The sequence below is a fragment of the Camelus ferus genome, chromosome 2 (assembly GCF_009834535.1).
Source record: "Camelus ferus isolate YT-003-E chromosome 2, BCGSAC_Cfer_1.0, whole genome shotgun sequence".
NCBI classification, from domain to species: domain Eukaryota; kingdom Metazoa; phylum Chordata; class Mammalia; order Artiodactyla; family Camelidae; genus Camelus; species Camelus ferus.
Window position 1 is genome coordinate 78,891,077 of NC_045697.1, and position 26,324 is coordinate 78,917,400.

The following is a 26,324-nucleotide window of genomic DNA, read 5'->3' on the forward strand; positions in this document are numbered from 1 at the left end:
TCACCATTCTAAGTGAAGTAAGCCAGAAAGAAAAAGAAAAATACTATATGATATCACTTATATGTGGAATTTTAAAAAAAGACAAATGGACTTACTACAATCTACAAAAAAGAATCAGACTCACAGATAGTAAACAAACTTTTGGTTACTGGAAGGAAGGAGGGTGGGAAGGGGTAAATTGGGAATTTGAGATTTGCATATATATAAAATAAACAAGTTTATACTGTATAGCACAGGGAACTATATTCAATATCTTATAGTAACCTATAATGAAAAAATATGGAAATGAATATATGTATGTATATGTATGACTGAAATATTATGCTGTACATCAGAAATTGACATATTGTAAACTGAATATACCTCAATTAAAAAAAAAACAAGGGTTATGACATTTTGAACATTATAAGTCACATTTCTAGATAGTAAGTTAAAATTGCCAAGAGTTAAAAACCAATGATAGAAAATCTGTTTTTCATTTTCTTCATAAATTCACTTTAATATCTCTCTATTCTGCCTTTCCTTAAGCAGAAAAAGACAAAAACCTAATTTGAATAAACTCAGCCCTACCAAAACAGTACTTATTCAAAATTAGTTTTATTTCTATAATTTATGTAGCATCACCTCAACACCAAGATTTATATAACTTTAATTTTTAGATTTATGAACCTATTGGCAGTTAAATTTATATTATAATTTTAATATTCTAGAAAATATTAATGGTGGAAAGAATATATTACTCCGACTTGGTTGTAAGATGATTGCCTTAATGCACATTACAGAGGGAAAACAATAAACAAAATTTATTGGACTAAGGGCTACTTGTATTATTTCTCTTTTATCTACTTTCTCTCTTTTTTCTTTTGACCAGTGGGCTTCCTATGTGTATTTTTATGTAATGCTAAATTTAAAAGCTTCTTTCTATCTTCACAATTCTGGAACCGTGGTGCTTTTATGCCTCTTTTTCCTTAAAAGATGCTCTACAGACATATCCTATATTATTTCAAGAGCATCCCATGATGATTCAGTAAACAAAATTAAACAAACTAACTAAAACCTACCACTAAAAAACCCATATCTTCTTTAAAATTTATGTTCCTTTGTGCAGTAACAAGCATTTGGGTGTAACCTGACCACACAGGTATAAATTCAAACAGGTGCCTTAGTTTTATTGCTTTGGGCCAAATGTTCTTAGCCCCATTTTAACTATCTCTGTTTTACCAAATCAAGATGTCCTTATTTCAGCATCAGATTTAAAGTATTTTGCAAACACAATAGAGGTCTCCCATTTTCAAATTAAATTTTGTTTGAAAAGAAGATAAAGAATAGCTACTTTTTTTAGCACTTACTGAGAGGTAGATCTAGTACCTCCATTTTATAAATAACATCAAGATTCAGAGAGACATGGCTATTATTTTTACTGTCATACTACTAGTAAGCAGTGAAGCCTAGATTTTAATATTAGCCCAACCCTGTCTGAATCTAGAGTTGAGAGCCTAACCACCCTGATAACTTTCCAGTAACAGGAAACCACTCTCAATCTATAAGGCCAGACTTTCAGGCCTGTGATTAATCAATGGATTGTACCAAAAAACTTGAGTTAAATATATTCATCATATCTCAAAGTATTTCACTAAAGTATTCTGATTCCCTATACTAAATAAATAAATAACATTATTTATCTTAAAAATCAGAGACTTGACATAATGAGATAAATCTCTAGCCACAGCACTTCCTTAGAATTTTCATTATCCTCACATTGTGTGGCTCTTAATTCTATCTTTTAAAGAACTTTTTTGTTATAATTTATATAAACCTATATCTACTAAACAAAATATCCATGTTTGGATCCAAAATTTTGATATTATCAATATTTGTTTCTGCCTCCCCCACCAAAACTGCAGCTTTCAGATTCAACTAAATTTTACTGCTTTGTAACATTCACAACTAGTTTCACAGTCCTATATGCAAGGATGGTATTCAATAAATATGTATTAGAAAAACGATGACCTCTTATGAAAAGAAGTTGGACATCTTACTCAAAATATGACAATAAAAACAATTACTTTAAGACTTTAAAACTTAAAACACAGGGGAGCCAAAATAAATCTCCTAGATTCAAAACTAAATGCATGGGTTTTATTAATGTACTTAATCCAATTTAAATTCTATTCAACTTTGAAAACAGCAGGAAATAGAGAAAAATACCCAATTATTATCTGGTCTAGGACAATCTTATAAAACATTTTTAATTTATAATCCCAAATTTAAGGTCTAAGCACTGATTTTATTCCATAAATACATATTTAGAAATGAATGAATACTGTCAAAGATCTATATAAACTATTTTTTTCAAGTTTACAACTTAATGTATGGGCTGAGACTCAAACAGTAAAAAGGTAAATAAAAATGAAGTAAGACTTTTTTGTCATGCAGCTTATCCCAATTTGTATAATTATGATTAATCTCTGTCTCGTTCATGCAACTGTAAGGTTCCTTAGAAAAGAGATCATGTCTACTTTTCCTCTTTAATTTATCCCCACTGCCAAAGACAGTGTCTTGGTCTAGAAAACATGCACATTAAAAAAAATGTGCTAAATGTTTATCACTGAGTTGGAAATATATTAAGTCTTGTAGGATTTCAGAGGGGAAAAGACTGCTTCCAGTTGTAGTAATTGTAGAAGACTGTGTAAAGCAAATAGCTCTTAAGTTGACCTTGAAGAATGAGTTAGAATTTCAGTAGGTGGGGTTAAAAATATTTGTTTGAATGCTGGAGAGCAAGGGGATGAAGCTGGGGAAGGAAAGATATCGGGCAGATAAGATAACATAAGTAAAGATGTGGGGGCTAAAATATAAGCATACTCAATTACAGCAAGCAAATTGGCTGAAGTGTGGGGTTGGGAAGAATAATTTTGTGGAGAATAAAGGAAAAGGAAGCTAAGATCAGATCAAAATTCAGGAAGCCTTGAAATTCAGACTTGATGTGGAAGGTTTAAACAGGGGATGAAGTAGCAATTTATGAACCTAAATCTAGCAATGGACTACAGAATAGTTACTGCAATAAAATAACGATAGCAGGAAAGCCAGTTAAGAGAGAATTGCAAAAATCTAAGAGGGAAATAAATAAAACCCTGACAATGTTCCTTTTCACCAATTCCTGAAAATGTTCCCTGAAGTCAGTAAATTGTTTAATTTGGGGGCTAAAGTGATTTTACAGATCATCTTGTCCAAAAGCTGTATTTTATGGTTTAGAAAACTGAGGGCCAAAAGATTCAATGACCTGCCCAAAACTGCAAAGCCAAGATTGGATGTGGCTCTCCCTACTTCCAGCCCAACTGTTCTTTCTATTATAGATGTGTGCTTCCCTCAAGATGACTCTTTAAATTAAAAGGAATTAACAAAGAAACAAATACAGAATTAGGACCTTTATTGCTATTTCACTAACCGAACAGTAACCTTATTTAATAGATCTTCCTTGCCACACAGACATCCCGCTGAAGCATTGTAATAAATGTAATAAAAGGAGAGATTAGGGCAAACATCGGTGGGAAGACATTAATTAGAGGAGGACCTCACCAATTCTCAGTTGACTAATCCTCAAACCCTGTAATTCTCATAAGAAAACTGGCAATCTTGCTTTACTTCTTATCAAAGAGACTTTCCAGCTAAAGAGAGTGGCAGGCTCAAGTAATCAGAATCTCATTAATTTTATTAAATATACTATAAAGTCCCATAATAAATAATTAAGCCCTATTAAACAGATATTTGATAGTACATTTTATCCCTTCTTATTTATAGACACAAATAAAATGACAGTGCTTACAATGAAAATCATAAAACATAATTGTTGTTATTGATGATAATAATACCTTATGTTTGTTTTAGAGATTTAAAGCTTTTCAAGCATGACTGTTGCATCATAATTGCCATACAAAGCATTTATGCCTTAATCTATATAAAGTTTCCAGCTGCTGTTACAGCATCACTTGAAAATAGACAGATTTTCACCAAATTTGGCATGTATGTTTGTGATGACTTGACCTCAGGAGTAATAATAATTGTTCAACATGTCCAATGAGGAGGACCCTGCTTAGTGTAGCTTCAAACACCGTGGACAGTTGCTGAAAGCCATCATTATCCAGAAACTGCCAGCAGTGTTTGAAGCTATACCAGGCAGTATCAATATAGATGTAGTCTCCACGTTTACTAGAGTTCAAGCTAGGGTTTGTTTCTTTTTTCTATTTATTGAAAATGTTAAAGGTTCTAGAAATTGTTTATTCTTTTACCTATATTATTCATTTCCATTTGTAAGGATAAACGTTTCTCGCTACTAGTAAAATTCATAGTTCTGTAATTTTTTATTTTAGTTTTGACTGTGCCTGAGTTACAAATGCAACACAGAATGTTATCATTTTCAACAGAATCACAGTATTTTGCATATAGCCATTAAATCAATTGATATGGTAGGCAGAATGGGCCCCCAAAGTATGCCCATGTTCTAATTCCGGTAACCTGTCAATATGCTAATTTGCATGGCAAAAGGAACTTTTCAAATGTAACTAAATTCACAGATCTTAAAATAGGGAGATTATCATGGATTTTCCATGTGATTTTCCAATCTAATCACATGAGTCATTAAAAGCAGAGGACCTTCTCTGGCTATAGACAGGGAGATGCTGCAGAAGTCAGAGATTTGAAACATAATTCGGACTCAGCTCACCACTGCTAAAGGGGGCCTCATTAAGGCAAGAGAAAAAAATGCAAGCAGTCCCTAGGAACAAAGACAGGCCCCAGCTAACAGCTAACAAGGAAATGTGGATCTCAGTCATACAACCACAAGGAAATGAATTTAGACAATAATCTGACTGAGCCTGGAAGCAGATTTTTCTCCAGAACCTCCATTAAGGAATGCAGACCAGAAAAGCCTCAATTTCAACCTTGTGAGACCCTAAGCAGAGGATCTAGCCAAGTCCACTAGAACTTCTGACCTACAGAAACTGAGAAATAATACATTTGTATCATTTAAAGTTGCTGAGTGTGGTAGACTGATGTCAGCATCATGGCAGTATTAAATGCTCTCCCTTTCTTCTTCAATCTACAACTGGTAAAACATCCATAATTGAACAGAGGTTCCTCTGCCCAACACACCAGGACACCAGAAAAATCCACACATCTGTACATCTGTAGATGGGCAGATTGAAACACATAGGGGAGATGGAACCAGGGGAAGAGACCACAATCCCAGCCTCCCAGCTGAAGTGGCTGAGCCTACAGCCCCAGGGAACCTGGCAGTGAAAGTAGAGGTGATGCACATGATACTGGCCTCCCCACAAAAGCAGCAAACACAACCACAGCAACCACAACCGCAGAGAATCAAGCAGCAGTGACAGCAGGGCCTGAAACCGCACCCCCTCTAGCCACTTGGAGCCCACAGCTCCAGTCCCCTGCCCATAGGGGCAGCGCTAAAGACCCTGACAATCCCATATGCAGTTGAGGCGCCAACTACCCCAGCTCCCCAGTCGTCCTCCCTCTCCCTCTGCTGAAGCAGCATTGCCTATGACTCAGGCACCCCAAGACACAGAGGAGGTGCCCTCCATTCCAGTGCCTTCAGCTGTGATGCCAGAAACAGCAGCACAACACCAGCAGCAGCAAGGCACCAGCCACTCCAGAGAGACAATTAGTGATGATGTGAATACCAGGGATACCTTTGCCAGAGGCAGTGGAAGGGGGAAGTGCAGAATCTCAAATATAGCCAGAGGCAGTTCAGGTAAGAGAAACCAAAAACTTGTGCTATAGCACCACCTACTGAAAAACAAAAGAAATGCCTCAAATTACAAATCTGTTGAATTGCTAGTCAAGTAAAAAAAAAAAGCTTTACCTAAAGGTGTTTACTACTTCTAATGCACTAGCAGAGGAACAACTCATCAAGCACCATGAAGACCACAGTAACATGGTATCACAAAAAGAAAACAATAATTTTCTAGAAACCAAACTTAAAATCACAAAACTTGTGATAAAACTGATAAAGAATACAAAATAGCTATTAGGAAGAAACTCAATGAGCTACAGGAAAACTCAGAAAAAGCAGATCAATGAGCTCAAAAATAAAATTAATAACAAGAAGGAAAATCTCTTCCCCAAAGAGACTGAAATTCTCAAAAAGAACCAGTCAGAAATTCTGGAGCTGAAGAGCTCAACAAATGAGATGAAGAATGCATTAGAAATCTTTGGAAATAGGGCAGACTATAAAGAAGAGAGAACTAGCAAGCTCAAAAAGTAGAAATATAAAAATGATTCTGGTAGAAGGGGACAGAGAACTAAGATTTTTTAAAAGTGAAGAAACTCTATAAGAACTATCTGACTCCATTAAAAGGCAGCATAAGGATAATGGGTATCCTAGAAGGAGAAGAGAGGGAGAAAGGACCAGGGAGTTTATTTAAAGAAATAACAGCTGAGAACTTCGCAAATCTGGGGAAGGAACAGGAAATACAAGCCCATGAAGCTAATCAAACACTTAATTTTATCAATGCCAAAAAACTTTCTCCAAGACATATTATATTAAAACTGTCAAAAGTCAATTATAAAGAATGAATTTTAAAGGCAGCTAGGGAAAAAAAGATAGTAACCTACAAAGGAACCCCCTCTCCATACTATAAGCAGATTTCTCAGCAGAAACTCTACAAGCCAGGAGAGAATGGAATGAGATGGTTAAACTGTTGAAAGATAAAAATTTTCAGCCAAGAATATTCTATCCAGCAAAGTTATTCTTCAGATATGTGAGAAATAAAGTCTTTCCCAAACAAAAGCTGAATGAGTTCATCATCACTAGACCTGCCTTACAAGGAATGTTGAAAGCAGCTCTTCTACCTGAGTAGAAAAGGAAAAAGGGACACAAAACTTGGAGGAAAGCAGTAAATAGAATCAGAAAATGCAATGCTATATCAGAATATGTTGCTAAACACTTGATTAGCATAAAGGCTAAAGGGGGAAAAGCATTAAAGTAACTATAGCTACTTCAATTTAGTAACAAACACAACATAAAAATGGTGAAAACTGAAAGTTATCCCTCTAAGATGAGGAACAACACAAAGATGCCCACTCTCACCTCTCTTATTCAATATAGTTTTGGAAGTCCTAACCAGGGCAGTTATGTAAGAAAAAGAAGTAAAAGGCATCCAAATCAGAAAGAAAGAAGTAAAACCGTCGCTATTTGTGGATGAAAACCCTACAGACTCCATGAAAAAACTATTAGAAATAATAAACAAATACAGTAAAGCTGTAAGGTACAAAATCAACATTTAAAAATCTGTTGTGTTTCTACACACTAACAGAAACGGCACAAAGAGAAATTAAGAAAACAATCCCATTTACAATCACAACAAAAAAATAAAATAACCTTAACCAAGGAAGTAAAAAGATCTGTACACTGAAAACTATAAGATATTGTTAAAAGGAAACTGAAGAAGATACAAAGAAACAGAAAAATACTCTGTATTCATGGATTGGAAGAATTAACATTGTTTAACATGTCCATATTACCTAAAGCAATCTACAGATTCAATGCAATCCCTATCAAAATCTCAATGACATCTTCACAAAAATAGAACAAAAAAAAATCCCAAAATTTGTATAGAACCTCAAAAGACCCCGAGTAGCCACAGAATAATCCTGAGGAAAAAAGATAAAAGCTGGAGGTATCACACTCCTTGATTTCAAATTATACTACAAAGCTATAGTAATCAAAACCACTGTGAAGAAAAAGAAAAGGAAAATGATTTAAACAAATACTTAAGGCTTAAAAGTTCAAGAATTGTTTGGGAACTAAGTATTCCAATATGAAAACCATGCTTTGGAAAGATTAATGAGGCCATAAAAATTCAGGAAATGTTTGGAGTGAGGAAGAGATCAAAAGTAGAAAAATTTAGGATGACACTGCAATAATCTGAGCATGGGAAGCCTAAATCAATGAAGAATGAGCATAAATAGAAAAGGAAAAACAATGCTTGAGGATTAGCAAAAGACTATAAGAAAATACTACTTATTAACAAATAAAGTAATCTGGCATGTTATACTAAAGGTAATTGACTCTAAGATTTTAAGCACTTTATATTTCATCTTTTCTTCTGTCACTTTTGGTTGTGTTTTTAGAGGAATTTATCCATTTCATTTGATTGTCAAAGTTATCCATGTAAAGCTATTCATAGTATCTCCTTAATACCTTTCTAATGCCTTTAATATCTGCAATAATATTGTTTTTTTCATTATTAATATTGATTACTTGTGTTCTCTTTTTCTTTATCAGTTGTATAAGGAGCTTTTCAATTGCAGTAATATTTTCAAATAACCAAATTTTGACCGTCAATTTTCTTTAAGTTTACTTTCTTCTTTATTTTAGTTCTTATCTTTATTATTTTCTTCTTGTATTTCTGTTCCATTATTTTGTTGTAATTTTTTCTAACTTACTGAGATGGAAGCATTAGTACATTGGTTTTCAGCTTTTCCTTTTCTCTATTGTATGTATTTAATGTTATAAATTTCCATCTAAGCTCTGCTTTAGCTGCATTCCATAAATTTTGATATGCCATGTTTTTGTCATTTAATTTAGAATACTTTTTTAAACTTATTATGATTTCTTTCTTGACCTAAAGACTTTTATATGTATTTGAAGTTAAAGACAATTGTAGAATCTTTGTTTCCTTTTTATTACTGATTTCATTAACTTTAGGAAAATATATTCTGAATTATTTCCAGCTTTTGAAATTTACTGTGACTTTTTTATGGTCCAGATGATAGTAAGTTTGATAAATATTCCATGTGCATTTGAAAGGAATGTGAATTCTGACATTGTTTGGTACAGAGTTTTATCTATGTTAATTAGATCAAATATGTTAATTGCACTATCCCCACTAAGATTTTTGTCTGCTTTTTTTCTCAGCTATTGGAAGGTCTATAAAAGTCCACCCACTCTAATTGTAGATTTGTGTATTTTGTATTTGTGACTTGTTTTTTTCTAATGTCATTAAACTGTTACATACATAGATTTAAGACTGTGATACTATTCTGATGGGTTTCTATTTATCATTTTTTTAAATGTCCCTGTTTATCTCCATAATACTTTTTAAATTAAAGTGTAATTTCTCCAGCATTATTTATTTCAAGTTAGTGTATACATTATATACCTCTTTTTATTCTTTCATTTTTTTGTCTTAGAATTGAGATGACTCTCTTTAGGGTGTGGGTACAGCTCAGTGGCATAGCATGTGCTTATTAGCATGTATGAGCTGACTCTCTTTAAAATATCACTTAGTTTGTTTTTCCTCTGGTCTGATAATCTTAGCATTTTTCTTGGTAAATTTAGTCTAGTTACATTAATTTAAATACTGATATAATGAAGTTTGCATCTCTCATCTTATTATCTTACTATTTTTTTCTATCTGATCTATTTGTTTTCCATTTGTTTTTTATTCTTCCTTGCTTTCTTGTGAACACAACAAACTTTATTATTCCATTTTCTGATTTATTAACTTGTTATACATGTATTCTTCTCGCCATAACCATACATACTATAACATGCAGACTTAACTCATGATATTCTCATGTAAATTATTAATACTTCTCTGAAAAATGCTAACATCTTAAAGCACATTAATTCCAACTTTACCTCTTCCTGCCTTTTATTTTAATTTTATAAATATTCTACAAATACTTAAAACTCCATCAGGCATTATTTTGTACAGTAAATATTTACCCACACAATTACCTTTTCCAATTCTCTAACTTTCTTCTTAAATTTCTGTTTTCTTCTCACATTTCTGTTTTCTTCTCTAGGAGTATTTCCTTCATCCCTAAGAACTCTCTTTGGTATTTACTTTAATGCAGGCCTTCTTATGACATATTCTTTCAGTTTTGATTTGCTTAAAATATCTTTATATCATACTTCATTTTTGAAGGACGTTTTTCTGGACATGCAATTCTAGGTTGGCAGTCATTTTCTTTTAACTCTTTCAATATTGCCTTTTGACTTTCATCATTTCTGTTGAGAAGTTACCTGTCAGTCTTAAAGTTATTTCTCTAAAAATTTTCTTTGTCCTTGGTTTTCAGCAGTTTGACTATGGTGTGTGTATGTTGGCTTTCTCTGTTTGATTTCTGTATTTATCTTCTTTGGGACTGGCTGAGACTTTCAAATCTGTGAGTTTTTGTTTTTTTACCAGTCTTAGAATGTACTCAACCATCTTCCCTTCAAATATACTTCTTCCCAATTTTCTCTTTTCTTTTGCTGTCACTCCAATCACAAAAAACATTAGCTCATTTCACAGTTTACCACATTTCTTATACTTCGTTCTATTTCATATGTTCTTTTTTGCTTTAAGTTGAGTATTTTCCTATTGCCCTATATTATACTTCACTAATCCTGTCATCTGATATAACTAACCTGCTGTTAAACCCATTTATCTTGTTCTTAATTTCAGATACTGTGTTTTCAAATTTTGTTTCCTATTTACAAATTATAACTTTATTTTGAAATTCTCCCTATTTTCACTGATTTTGCCTACCTTTTCTTCTCTCCTCTTGAATATATGTATAGTAAAGTTCTTATCCACTAACTTCAATATCTAGATCCACCTAAGGCCTCTTTTTAGTATTGACTTACTTACTTTAAGTTATTGGTTATATAGCCCTGTCTTTTAACATGCTTAATAATTTAAAGTTATTTCTGGGTATTTTGTATTAAAAATAAAGGTATCTCTGGTGATGTTATCTTCCATCTTTTGGGGTTTAGCTTTTCCTTGGCTGGCAAATACAGTGGGAGGCAGAGTGGATAACTGATCACCTTATCCAACCAGGGACTGAGATGGATTGAGTTTGGGCTGCAATATACCTCTGTTTCATCTCTATCTATAGAGCATGGCCATCTAAGAATTTCAACTGAGAAAATGTCTTTGTCCCTGGAACACTAGAGTTTGCTATGATTTCTGCTCTGCTTTTTAGAATTCTTTTAGAAATCCTGATTCTGTAGTCTTCCACCTCGCATAGCTTTAAATTTTGCCAAATGTTTTGAGGGGAGACTAGCTGTGTGTTTGAGATGACTCAAGTCTCTAATCTTGTTACTCCAGTTCTATGCAACTGACATGGGGTTGTGAACATTTAAGCCTAAAGCTTCTGGAAGTTATATTGCTATACTACTAGCCTGCTGCACCATGATGGTGGTCTATATTGCTATGATGAGAAAACAGTCTGCCTGAAAATGGAGCCAATAAAAAGGAAATGTAAAAATACAGAAAGACTGGGAATGATGACATTGTTTGAGTCCCTGGACTCAGTGAAGCTTGAAACTAGTACTATACCTCATCTTTCCAATTATGTCAGTCAGTAAGTCTCATTTTTGCTACTTGGAATTCAGCTTCCAATCACTTGAAACTGAAATAATCCTAACAGATATAATCACTAAATTGGCATTTGCCATATGCCAGTTTTCAGTCCAGTTTGTCTCTTTTTTTTTTCCCCTCAGGTGAAAGTCACTACTATCTTCTTCCTCTTCCATCAGTTTGGGTTCAAACATATTTGAATACAATTAGGCAGTCCCAACAGAAATATATTTATATAAAAGGCTTAGAGACCTCTAAAGGAAAAACAAATCTATCCAAAAAGAAAGAAAATAGGCATAAGCATGGTCCAGAAACAGAACTTTACAGAGTTATAAGGAAGGAGTAATTCTGGATAATTAACTAGACTGTTTGAGGAGCTCATGGAGGACACCATTTGGGGATTTTCAGCAGTAGCCAATGGTGGAAGATTTGCTGGTGACTATGGTCAAAATTATTAGGCAGGAAAAGGAACTAGCGAAACAAAGATGATCATTACTAAAAATGACCTCCTTTTGGACTCCAACCTAAGATACTGGAGGAATCTTGGTTTATTTCATTCTACTACTGGCTTACTACTAGCCTGCTGCACCATGATGGTGGTCTAACTTGTATCTCTTGGCATCCTCAGAACCTGACATTACTTTGCACATAATAGGTTTATAAATATTTTTAGAAAGATATTCATGTAAAGGGAAAAGGCATTAGATTGAAAATGAAAAGATAAAAATTCTATTCCCAAGTTCATCAAATACATCTTTATGACTCTAGCTAAGCCGTTCAGGAACCCTGTAACCTGTCGATTCCAAAGTTTCTGAACACTCCATACCTACTTTTTAGGAACTCTGCTGACCCTAACTTCTGTCAGTAAGTAATAATGACAGAAACTTTCTACAGGAACTACATTACTCAGTCTTAACTGCTCAAATTCTATAGCAGCAGTATCACATTATGTTCCAGAGCCTAAAAGATAGAAAAATATTTCCTTATAATTAAAATAACACTGAATTATGAGCATATCTTCTTTTTGTCCTGAGTACCAAGAGACATGCAGAAGAGTGAGCAGAAAGGTAAACAAAATCTTTCTCTTATGAGCATAAAAGAAATGACAGTAGAATATAGAATGAGTAAGTACTAAGAAAAGGACACTAAGATGAATCAAGCTTTCTCTGGATCACCTCATATGAAGCATATACAATTCTTTTTTGAAAGATAATTTACATAAAACCGCATTACACGTACAACCACTTTCCATGACAGTTCTGGTGACATACAGAAACACATCTGAATTTGATTCTGTAAAGCATGTAATTTAAACATTGGCACAATGCTCTAAGTGGGACCATAAAATCTGTGCTGAAGGGTCCAATGTATAGGTGAAATCCCATTATAATGAAATTCTTTCAATTAATTAGGTAATTTTATCCCAAACCATGCTATGGTTACTATATATTAAGTGCTGTTATCCAGTGAAGTGCTGTTTCTCACTGTTTTTTTGTTATTTTCATTGTAAATAAATTCAAGAGCACTACAACCACATATGAATCAGTACATTTTAATGCCTTATTTAAAAATCCATGTTTAAAGTAATGTTGCTTTGTCACTGCCACTGTAAAAATTTTGAAAACTATGTAAGTGGTCACACCTTTTAACAAGAAATGCATGGTTCATAATACATTAAATATTTTAAAGACATACAAACTAAACCGAACTAAACTAAACTGAACGTGAATCCTGTGGGCTAAGCGTATGGGTTCCCAGTCAAAATAGATGCCACCCTACATAATGCCTGGTGTCTATGCCAGAATTCTTTATAATGCTATTATTAGAGCTCTTAATAGTCAAAGACATCTTCATCTGAAGCCTTCTTCTAGAAAACATATCCTATTTAATAAATTAGGTGTAAAGCTCTTTTAAACTGCTTTGGACTTTATTTATCTAAAGTATATTTTGCATAAAAATCTATATCAGAAGTATTTCACCCAGGCAAAGATATATGAAAATCAAACGGTCTTTCTCTTATTTTATTTCTTCATATTTCCCCCTGCCCTTCCTAGATATAATAACCTATTTCTGAGGTAATACATATAATTCTGTGACAAATCCACTTCAGCCTTAGTAATGCCCTTCGTTTTGACTTCAAAACATTCACTGGCTCTCATGGATTTGTACTATTTAACACCCAGATAAAGGTAAGCCGCCTTTTTTAATAAGGATGGATTACATTTTCTTGTTACATGCTCTTATTCAATTGGATTTTTTCAATTTAAGCACATCTATTCTAGGAGAAAAATGTAATGTTCAGTCTGAGAATAATTGTAGTTATTAGAAAAGTAAATATGATGAAACACAAAGTAATATAAATTGAAATTATCTGATTAAATTACTATAAAAGACTAGTATTTCCATGGAAAAACAGGAAAAACAAAGTAGTTACGTGCTCTATATTTTATTTCTCCTTTTTCTGTTATAGGACAATGTTATAACTTGCACCTTCTCATAATCAGATATGTATGGAAGATGTGGGGATATTTTAATTAGAAATGGAAGTTTGGGGCACGTACAATGAAAGAGATACTACGGCATTGTATGTTGAGAGATTGATATGATTCCTAGACTAACACGTCTTACTTCTTTTATGGATGTTCTTTTTGAATACCAATTCTAGATTAAGCCTCTAGATTTTCAGATGTACTAGTCCTTATATTTAGATAACATGACTAAGTCCATTAAAACTTACTTCAATTGTGTAGTGCTCGCGTAAATGCAAATAAAAAACACTTTACTGAGACCTATTCTGCTCAGTTTGAAACCATTAAAAATGCAATCCCATATCACTGATAAATATTTTAAATTGCTTACTTAAATTACTTAAACACTTAAATACTATAAGTCTGTGACAACCATAATAATGAAATTGGCTATGGTGTTTTCAAGATCTACATGATACACATAGTACCAATCATCTTCCCTAAGTTTTCCACAAACCTTGCAAGTATCCTGCAGGATAGGTTTGCTGACCCTTCTTCCAAGTGAGGAAACTAAGACTCAGAGATGTGATGTGTCTAACTTCAAACTGCTCAACTAACTAGTTCAAGTAGTACTTGAACCTGGTGAACCCAATTTTAAAGTGTAGGATCAGTCCAGTGCACCATTTAGCCTCTCTCATTCCTGGTCCCCAGTTCGGATGAATCCCAGCATTATCTCTGCTCAGCACCTAGCATGGAGCCTGACATCCAGCGAGTGCTTAGTAAATGCTCAAAGAATGAATGAATGGATACAAAAATAAACAAAATGTTAGGCTTGGTAGAATACAGAATATGACCTACAAATTTGAAATGTACTGACTCTCAGTTTCTTAAAACCAGCATGCAAAATCATGAAAGTATATACTAATGGTACAAATTTCATTAAAATCACATTTACAGCAGCATATTTCTATTTGAAGAATTGATCTGTTACCCACATTTTAAAGTAAAAGCATATGTGGTTTTATATATATATATATTATAATCTGAGAAATTGGGCTGGGCATAGTGATGTCTTCCATTGTTTTCACTCAAATTCAAACTTAATTATGACTTATTTTATGGAACAGTCCCCTTTTGCTGTGTCAGAATTAAAACAGTATATTTCACCTTCATTCTTTTTTCAGAGATGGCAATGTTTAAATCTGATCTTTGGGTTTTAAATCATGCTTTCTGACCAAAATTCCTTTGGAGAGCAGAATGCAATATTCAGTACTTCCAGGCATGCTGTTATTGGACAGATCCCACAGCAGTGAACCTGAAAGATTGGCAGGGTAAAAAAGTAAGAGTCCAGAAGAGACAAAGCCAAGATGCCAAGATAGAAGGAGAGGGGAGAGAGAGAGAGATTTGTATTTGTCTTACTACCTCATGACAGCCACGTAGAATGACATAATCCTGTTTTGAATAACTTTTGTTAAGATAATAAGAATATTGTGTTTGTCTTCTTTAAAACATTTCATAACAGTGCACCGAAAAAAGATGTGGAGACCCTCCTGCTTCATTTCCTGCCTTCATAGAATGTTGTGTTACGAAAATATTTTTATTACAGCAGAACCCGAAGCAATATAAAATGTTTGCTTTAGGATTTATTTGAGTCCCTTTAAGCTGAACTTCTGTAATGTAATCTATTTACAGACATTCCACAGTGCCCTATGGCTACTAGCTTATGCAAATGAAGTGTGACCCTGGGAATAAACCTCTTGCCCCCCATCATCCTCCCTGGCTTCAAAGGTCTCTAGGCAATCACTTTTTTAAGTGAAGAGATTTTTAAGCTGAATTGAAATAGAAAGAGAGGGAACATAACTTGATGCCCAATACTCATACAACCCAACCATTTACTATCCACTATTTTCCCATAAATATTTAGACACTAATTTATAAATCCATTTGGGATAAATGTGTTAGTGTGTAATGATTTTTTTTCAGCCTCTTCTTTTATTTTGAATCCTAAAAACTAGAGACCAATGCCAATCAATAGTCATTTACTCTAACTTCATTTCTTACTTCTCAAACTAAGGGTCACTAGATTGGGACAGAATTGGTTTAGTGATAATAAAATCTTCTCTGCTGATTATATTATCACTGAAAATATATTTGTGCTGAGCACCAGAATAATCAAAGTAATCAGAAAGAGTTATATAATCCCATAAGGACAATAACTAGGTGTATGTTTAATATATTATTTGAATATACTAGTATTACCATTGAAATATATTGGTATTTATAAGTGATTAAGAAAAAATGGATCCAATTTTTAGAGAAGGGTAATGAAACTTGATAATTGATTTCATTTTTGGATGTATTAGTGGGAAAGAGCTGTCCAAAATTTTCAAATGACAATCATCATAACAAACCATATAATTTTAAGGGGCTCCTTCCTACTGGACAATACCATGAGAAAAAAAAAAAAAACAGTTATTTTTTGTAGGATGAATCATTCAAAGCCCAGATAGCCAGTAGTTTCAAATGCATTCTTGGAGCCCCCAGGGTTCTCAAGGTCAAAGTATCATTTCAAAACATTGTCAAAATTTAGAAATAATCCAGGATAACTCTGAGACTTGTAGGCTAAAAAGTCTCCTCTGCAATCTTTCAAGGGATGGCAAACCACAGATGACTAACTTTTTAACCTGGCCAAATAGCATAATAAAGTTAGAGTGCTAGAAAACATTGGTAATTCCCTGTATATATATATTTATATTTGTTTTAATTCCCTACTTAAGTCTGCTGAATCTTTACCATTTTTAGTGAAATACAGAGCTTTATTAAAATTAAAGAAAATGTTATTTAAACTGTGTTATTTATGTTCTGCTTTATGTAAAAATCATCAAATTTATGCCATGAGATTTTCTTTTAGGTGGCTTATGTTGAACAGTCAGTATGTTGCATAGGTGACTACTTAGGCCTTGAAATGCATAGGGCTCTGCAAAACACTTGCTTTCAAGGGGGTCCAGAACCTCAAGACCATGGCCATCTCCCTAAAACACCTGAATAGGCTCAAGAATGGAGCTAACAGTCCTGAATGTTTGGCCAGCAACAAATGACAGGGGAAGGCAGGGAACTAATAAATAACGTCCCCCAAAATAGATGCCAGAAATAGGTGCTAACTCAATAGGCCACAGTGAAGAATGACTCAAAATCGTCTGTCGTACTTGTAAATACTTACTGAGATTGAAGAGGAACATACATGAGGCCAGAAAAAAGGAGAATGATACAAAAGAACAAAGAATCAGTAAGAAGAAATCGTAGCACAGCAAGCCAAAATCATAGCTAAAATCCTCAAATTTTAATGCTAGAGACACTAAGAACTCAATTTAAAAAACAATCAGAGAACTTCCACCCATAGAAAGTAGGAAATCCAGTACAAACATGAAATAGTTAAAGAAAACACTCCTGTGGGGAGGGTATAGCTCAGTGGTGGAGTGCATGACTAGCAAGCACGAGATGTCCTGGGTTCGATCCTCAGTACCTCCATTAAAATAATAAATAAATAAATAAACAAACAAATCTAATTGCCTCCCTCCCCTCAGGAAAAAAAAAGAAAGAAAGAAAAGAAAGCAATCTTAAAAAAGCATATATGTGTGTATGTACATATATATGTTATACAACAACTTAGCATTTATACAGACCAAAGATTCCTTTTGGAAGCATACTTGCCTGACGAGTTTTTAAACTTCAAGAACTAAGAAACATTGGAGAATAATCTCAACTGTGGACACTGGTCCTCAGACTGAGAAGGGGATGGGAGGATGCTCAAAGATAAACAGCTACTCTTACAACTGCAGCAAAGACAGTAAAGAACAGAATAAAAAGTGGCAATGTCCTTTGGAAAGGTGATAGAAAGTCCAAGTTCAAATTCTATGGAATGGTCATGGTCTCTAACTTTTTTAAGGTCCTGGCCACTGTCACAGAAGACACATCTCACTTCTCACAGTTTCAGAAATTCCTGCTTTGACCCACACTTAGAAGTAAAGTAGCAAGACAGGATCCCTAGCAGCAAAACTCTGGAATATTTCGGCCTTACCAGTTCTGCATACCGCTCATCACCACCACTTTTAATTATTCACCAAAGAATAATAGCCCAGGCTGTTTCTCCTCAGTGGGTTAAAAGACTCAAAGAATAAAGGCAGAAGAAAAGCTCCAAATATTCACAGAAATGTATCAATGCCAATGACCAGAAAATAATGACAGTAAACAGAGGAGTGTATTAGAGAAAAGGATTTCTCTCTTTTGACCAAATCATGTAGGGAGTGTGTGTGTGTGTGTGTGTGTGTGCGGTAACAAGGCACCTGAGGTCCTGGGAGATGAAAAACAGCTTGTGCTTTTTGACTACACTAGTGAAAGATGCTTCATTCCTTCATAAGCAGAGCTGTTACTAAGAAAACGGTAGGTCATTTTCACAGGAAGTCCTGGACCATGATGGCTCCAACCATGTCTTACAGAAATAAAGAGCAATGAATCCCTAAGGAAAGGGAAGTCTAGGCTGTTAGCTCAGGGTTAAACAAGGACAGAAGGCATTCCCAGGGCTAGGATGTTGGATACAACGTGTGATGTAGGAAGCTTTTCAGACTTGGTCACCCTGGCCCAGTGTCTGTGCTACAGAGACCTGGTAACTAAGCATGCATGCATGGGGCCCACTCTTGCAGAGTGAGTAGGCTTTCAGCAAAGTGCAGGCAACTCTGACCCCGAAACCATTTGGACAAGAGAAGCAAAGGTATCAGTGAGCTGAATAAACTTTCCTGTTCCCTCTGTGACTAGTTCTAGAGGTAAAACTAGCCTCTTTTGCCTCACGGACTTTAAGGGCTTCCTGGGCAATCAAGGACATGATATACTAAGAAGGCAGGTAAGCACTAGAGCAATCAGAGTATGTTCTGGGTTTGCGGAGCAGGGCATACTTTATCGTCTCTCTCCTGGGCTTTTATCATATTCATCAGAGTTGCACCTTCATTCTCACATCTTTCTGTTTTCAAGATTGTTGTATTGTTTGAAGTATCTTGATTTAACTGTGCTCTTTTTGATTCTCTTTACACATACTCATATACCTACTTTCTAATAAGAAACTACTGGTTCAAACTTTCATTAACAGTTATCTTACCTGTTCACTGTAGTGTCTATTTTCAACTGATAAATCATGCTGTACTTCATTTGGGTACACTGAATTCCAAAACGCAAAACACAATTCCCATTTCCAACCGATAATGTCTGAAAATCTTGTTAAACCTCTCCACAAAAGTTTACTTTAGCTTGAAACCAATTGCATTTTGAGGAGATACTGAAACACAACAGAGACCCTACTGGGTTGAGCTATCGACTTTTCTGGGACAAACGTCTTTTAAAAATTAACTTCAGAAAGTTTGTTTTTTGTTTCTTTGTTTTAACTGAACCTGCACGTCTCACTGAGCCCCACGAAGAGATGACACTCAGACTTACAGAGAAGGCACAGGACATGCGAGGCAATAAGTCGTGGAGACTGCAGAAGTCCCCGACGTCTCCTGAAGGACTTTCAGCCTTGGCGAAAGCCAGAGTCTGAGGCCGGAGCGCTACAGACCCTCACCCGCCGGCAGCCCCGCGCCACCATGTTGCTCGCGGTTTAAAGGGCCGCCGCCGCCACGGAGCCAGACGGCCCCAGTTATGCGCAAGCGCATGCTCTGGCGCTGCAGCCCACGCGCAGGCACCACGCACAGGCGCCACACACGCGGCGGAGGGGGCTCAAAGGCAGCGCAATAGCGAATCTATTTTTTATATGAAGACATTGAGTTGTACTTTTTTTCTTTGAGAAAAAAAAGAATTCGCATGTATTTTTATATACATCTACTTTTATTTCATTATTAAATTTTTCAACTGCTTTAGTCATCTCAGGCTAAGTCATGTTACAGTAATTAATAATCTCAAGTTTTGTGGATTAAGCAATAAAAGTTTATTTCTTGCTCACATTTATGCTTATCACGGATGAGCTGTGACTCTGCTCAATATCTTCTTCATTTCATGTACAAGTCTGAATAAGCGGCCCTATGTGGACCTCTTATGGCAAAGAGGAAAGAAATCAGAATGGGCTCTTAAAACTTCAGCATGGAAGTAGCATATGTCACTTGTACCCTTACTTATTTCATTGTAACTTATTTTGCTGGTCAAAATAAGTAACCTGGCCAAGTTGACATAGTCAAGACCCCTAGTAGAAAGGTGCCAAATAAATAAGAGTCCTTTAGAGAGAAGTACCAAATATTTTGACAATCATATCATTTACCATAAATTTCTTTGTCTGCCACTCAATTATCAGTATTTAAACAGGAATACAATAGAAGAAAAACTGTTTGAATTTTGTAGACTCTATAATAAGAAAATGTAAAGATTAGAAGTCTACAATCAAGATATTTTTCAATCCCAAGCTTTTTTAATTTTATAGTAACACTATAGCATCTTTTTTTTTTTAATTAATAATTTGAAGCTGTGCCTATTAAGTTCTTTAGAAAATGCATTGGATTCTTTGGAAAAAAAACACCATCAATGTCATGGTTATTACTCACATGGTTATAACATTTAATGTAATTCTTTCTAAATAAAAAACACAGTTTAGTAAATAATTTTTATCTTAAAAAATAAATAATATAATCTGCACTACTTTTTATGCTTAGCTTTCACTAATTTTTATCTGTTTTTAATCCTTACTTCTTCCCACTCATTTGTTTTGTTACACAAAACTGTATAGCAAAAGCAAGTTCATATATATATACATTTATATAGAAAAGAGAGAGTAAGAGAGATTGAGAGAGACACAGAATTTAATTTATACATGTCCTCCAAGAAAGACTATCTAAACTGTTCCAACAGATCCTAGAGAAAGAAACGCCACGATTTTATTTGCATAGCACAGTACTTTTCTATGATTAGAAAATCACCATACTAGAATCTACCCACCAAAAAGACAATTTCTCAAAAACTTACCTAGAATAAAAATTTATAACACCTATACAGGTCTAAATGACCCATTGTGGGAGTTATTTTGGTTGTTCTAAAAACATTTGAGTATATGATTATTAGATATTACAACTAAATGTTGCATATTTAGGCTTTTGCAAAATATAAACCATTATAAATACTTTTTAACATTAAGTAATTTACATAGAAAAAGAGGAATATAGAAAGTAAACCATTCACAACTCAAGAAACATAATTTACTTGAAGCAGTTCTCCTCAAAAACAGAGAACATTAACCATGTTACATTCAAAAAGCCCAAAATATTTTAAATATGTTTTATTTATCTTTCCAGTTCTATGCTAGTGGCAATCCTCAAAGCAATTTTCCATTAATTACATATGTTGATAAACATATACATTATAATTAATCTATAAAAATTTACTATTTCTAAGTAACAGAGCATGTTTTAGGGACTTAATAAAATAATATCCTAAAATAATATCCTCAGTCCTCCTACATCTCTGTAAATTCCAACATCTCAATCAATCAATAAAAGACCTCAAAGGGTCAGAGTTTCTCAATGCCCAAGCCACAGGATTACCTCTGATTTAACACAAGGCTCAGTTAAATGCAACTTACATAAATCTCTTCTTTATTTGGGCATAACCAAAAGGAAATTTTTTATGTTGATATAAGAGCAACAAGTGAGAATAAAACAACCCTTATACCTTTCTCAATCAACAAACAAATCAACCAACAAAAATTAGGTTAGAGAATTATGTGTGGTCTAATAGTCTGCATTTTGTGACACAACGATCATTATTACCCAACAATTACTGAGCATTGTTATGGGCTCAGAAATGCAGTAGTTGCTGATAATACAATGACAAGCAGAGGAGGAGAAATTAAAGGGAAACTTCCCAAAGAAGTCTGAATTTCAGAGAACAAATTTGAGAGACTAGATATGATTTTGCCAGATGAACAATGGGGGCTAACAAGAGAGGACGGATGTGCAAAAAGAGGGAGAAGGCATTTCAGGTAGAAGAAATACCATAGACAAAGCACAGAGGTCCAAAACAACATAGTAAATTCTTGAAACTGCAATTAGTATAACACAGATAGATGCATTTTGCTAGGGCACCGGCTGTGGGAGGTGGAGCTGTCAAAGGACATGAGAAGGGATTACTTCATGGAGGGCCTCGTGTGCCTCGCTAAGGTTTTTAGATTATCTTGTGGGCAATGGAACATCAATGAAAGGTCTTAATGAAAAAAGTCACATATTAAATTAGTATTTTGGAAAAATAATTTTGGTCAGGGTATGGAGGATGCATTGGAGGAGAGTGGGCTGCAGGAAAAATATCAGGAGACTATTTTGAAAATCCAGGGGAGAAATTTTTTTAAAGGTTCCAACAACAGCAGGAGTAGTGAGTATAAGTAGAAGAGAGCCTGAAACAATACTTGGTAGAACAGACAGGGCTCAGGTACTTACTGAATACAGAGGTTTGACAGAAAAGTCAAGCCTGACTTGGAGAAATGAAAGTCCGGGAGGATAGGGGAGAAAGCCAGTGAGTTTAGTTTGGAAGCTGTTACTCATGAGGGGGCAACTGTACATCCAAACATATACTGGAGAGAAGATGGCATTTTTCAGTTTTCAAAATTTCTCTGTTTAAAAGTTTATTTTCCCCTAGCAGATACTTTAAAAGAAATCATCTTACAAGATATTTTCTTACCTTGAAGCTGTTTGAATGCCTATGTAAAGAATTTGTTCACTCCTTTCGGAAAATTGCCACAAATCTCTAATTGTTTGACCTGGGTAGGGTTCACATGCCAGGTCATAACCCTCATGCTTTTAATTATTTAATTGTGTTTCTTCCTTGATTTGGCATCTGACTTCTCCCACCTACTGAGAGCATGTGTCTCCTCTGTACTTTTGCTTCCCACCAAGATCAGACTTGCCCATGACCTATGAAGTAACCTGAACTGTGTTATATTTTTAAAGACCAGTAGAGGAGACAGCAATGATTGGGTGCCCTCAAAATTTTGCCCAGTGGTCTGACATCATAGATATTCCCTGGGCCCATTTCAACATTTGACCAATTATTCTTCCCATTGAGTCATGCTGAAACAAAATACATTATCTCAATAATTACTATCTTCAACAACCTAAAATTAAGCATATTACTATAATACTGTGGTACAATGAGAAAGAAATTCCTTTAAGAAAGTTGAGGAGACACTGTGCTAGGGTGCTAGGGAAGTTATACCATACAAGTAGAATAATTTTTTAGAAAATATGTTGCAGGAAATAATTGCAGGAAAAAGGTCTATCATGCCTCATGAAACAACAAGCCCTCTTTTATTCCCTTTCTAAAAGAAGAAAGAAAAAAAAAAAACTAAAACTAAGCATAGTTCTAAATACTGTCATTAAAGATTGTGTTTAGGTTTTAATTTCTGCTTATGTAGCAATGCATCCATTCTTAAATATACAAATCATCACTATTAAAAATACAGCATCTCCCTAGAAAGTGAGTAGCTTGTTATAACTAGCCAATGTTGCTTTGTAAACCCAAAACCTTTTAGTAAGTTTACATAAAAACTCTGATAAGGTCTTAAAAACATCTGTGAAGAAGTTCACACAATGCAGTAATACCCAAGGAGAATTGTCGACAGTAACTTCTAACTGCCTGCCAAAGTCCATGGCTTTTTTAAGATTATGGAAGACCATTCATTTTGTTTTCATAAACTTAAAGATGACTTAACCAAATCCCCTAACGGTAGTTAATGGTTCTTAATTATATGATGTGGAAAAAAAAGAAGAAAGCCTTATTCACTGAAAGGCAGTATTATTACTAAAATTGCCTAATCTTATATGACTGTAAAATTAAAAGATGACACAGCAAGATGGAAAAAAATACCCATGAAGTGGTTAAATAACATCCAAGTTTTCACTTTTCTGTGCCAAGTTTTACTTCGCAGAACAAGTCTCAGTTGCATACAATTTCAGGGAAACATGAAATTAAGTTTTGGAAACAGATTTCATGGTTAAAGAACTTAATCCACAATCAGTTCTTCTTTATTTATTTATGAGGATACATTTTGCATCATTCCTTGAATATGCTAGCATTTCCATGGTTAAAATTTTGACTTCAAAGTTGAACAGCAATATAGCCTATTTCAAATAATCCCGATTGCTATACCAATATATCCAATAATATTTTAACAAGAATAAAAACAAACACCTTGCTTTCAAGGATTCTATAGGATTTAGAATATGAACATGATAAGCATACCTGAGATTGCCTATACCTTTTCCTTTGGGGCCAAGAACTCTATTTCTTTCAAACCTGTGTAAACACACTGGCTATTCAAGGGTTTCCAATCCTCATCTGTCTTGTTACCTTATAAAATAAGTGCTATTTATTGAGTGCCAAGTATGTATTCACCTAATTTTTTTTATTTGACATCCCTGAAGCTCTATGAGATTGATATTACAGTCCCTCTACTAAAGATAAAGAATTTAAGGTTCATAGAAATTAAACTATATCCTCAAAATGCACAGACTCCACGGAAACAGGGTTCAAATCTCTCTTCTGTTCAACAGGGATTCAACTGCACATCTGTCTGACTCTAAAACTTAGCCTGTACCCTACACAGTGCTGCTTTCCATGTATCCAACTCTCCATTTAACTGTCCCACCTTAAATTAGGTGACCATATATTCATTTTGTATAACTGTCACATAGCTTATATATTAATAGTAAGCCCTGCTTCACTTAAAAATTGTCCCAGATGAACAATAATTTATATGGTCACCTTACCTTTAAGTGAATACATATGAAACAATGTATATCATTTTTACCATCTCCCAAAATATGCCCCCTATTATTATATCCTTTCACACTGTGGATGGCACATAACCTTCATTCACCTGCACAAGCCAGGAAACAAGAGATAATTCTTAACTTCTCTTTTTCCGTCATATCCAATGTCACCATGTCCTTTCTTCTCTTCTTATTATCTTTCAAAACCAGCTTTTCTCCAACTACAATTTCACTGTCTTGGCTCTGACTCTCATAATTTCTTTCCTGGAGTTTTACAAAAGTTCTCAACTGATATTTTTACCTACATTGTAAGCTATCTCTCAATCCAATCTTTACATCGCAATTAGTGTGAACTTTCAGAAGGACACATCTTATGTAGTCATCCCAATTTAAAATCCTTAAATGGCTCCTTAGAGCCTTCAGGTTAAACTCCAAAGCCTCCTCAGGACTCTTAAGGCCCTTTGTTAATTGTCCCTTGAACTTAGCTCTCCATCCTAATCTCTCACTACTCTGCCTGTCACAGACTACATCTCACCCCATTGAATGTCCTATAGTTACCAAAATATGCTGGCTTGTCTCTTGTCTTTATGCCTTATCACAGATTGCTTTCCTATTTGTTCCTTCTCTCTTCTCATCTCCTCCTAATTTTCACACCCTTCAATATACAGTTCTAGCATCCCCTCCTCTAATTGTCTTCTGATTAAACTCTTGCTTAGTACAGCACTGGACACACAGCATTCAAGGGATATGTTGTCATTATTGAGCTGAGCTTTGAGATCCCTCTATTTCTGCCCATTTCTGGTCTCCTAAGTGTCATTGCCTTGGGTGATGGATGGTGAAGTGGAAGTCTGCTTCTCCTCTTTCAGGATGTTCCCATGTCCTTTCCCCACCACCTGCAATGTCTCCCAATTGAAATTAAACTCAAAAAAAAGAAAGAAAAAAGAAAACAAAGAAAACAAACAAACAAAAAAAAACTTCTGTCTTATTATTTGCCAGCTCCCACTCAGTTTAGGTTAGATTTTTTTTTCCTTGGAGCTCCATAACATCCAGTGCCCAACCCCATGACAGTATAATGTTCCCATTACTTGTCTCATTGACTAGGCTAAAAGCTCTTTGAGGTAGAGCTTTTATCTTTTAATTCCAATATTCAGAATTGGACCTGGCAATAGTAAGTATACAACAGATTTTTATTGTTAATAATAATAGGACATTTGTTTATTGAACAGGATTAAATGAAAGATGACCATTACAGTGCTGAAGAAAGGTAATATATGAGGTTTAATGTATTTATGATTTTTATAATACACACTTGAAAATCTCTGAGAACTAGATATTCTGTATTATGAAATTGTAAGTTTCCTTTCTTTTGTAAGCCATAATAAGCAACTTTGATTTATAATAATAATATCTATTCAGATGAAGAAGTCAGAATTTCAGAATATGAAACATAGAATTGAGTCTAGTGATTTTCAACCCATCATTTAGCATTTGATCAAAGTCATACTCAGATCCCCAGAATATAAACAATTTATTGTATAGCTGTTGCCCAAGAGCTGAAGGAATGGGAAACTGCCAATGTATGAAGGGCCTTGGTACTTCTGTTCCTCTGGTCTCTTCTCACTGAGCCTAGAGAGTCTAAGGCTCTGAATAGTGCACAGTGGTACAGAATCCAACCTAGTCTAAAATCTTACATGACAAAA

The 26,324-nt window shown here is 34.6% G+C and overlaps 1 non-coding gene across 1 annotated transcript; it reads right to left on the reverse strand.

Moving 5' to 3' along the window:
* Positions 1 to 19,462: 19,462 nt before the first annotated feature.
* On the reverse strand, positions 19,463 to 19,599 carry LOC116659385. Its single transcript, XR_004314751.1, has one exon. It is a non-coding gene; the product is annotated as a small nucleolar RNA SNORA76 (small nucleolar RNA).
* Between the last annotated feature and the right edge of the window lie 6,725 nt (positions 19,600 to 26,324).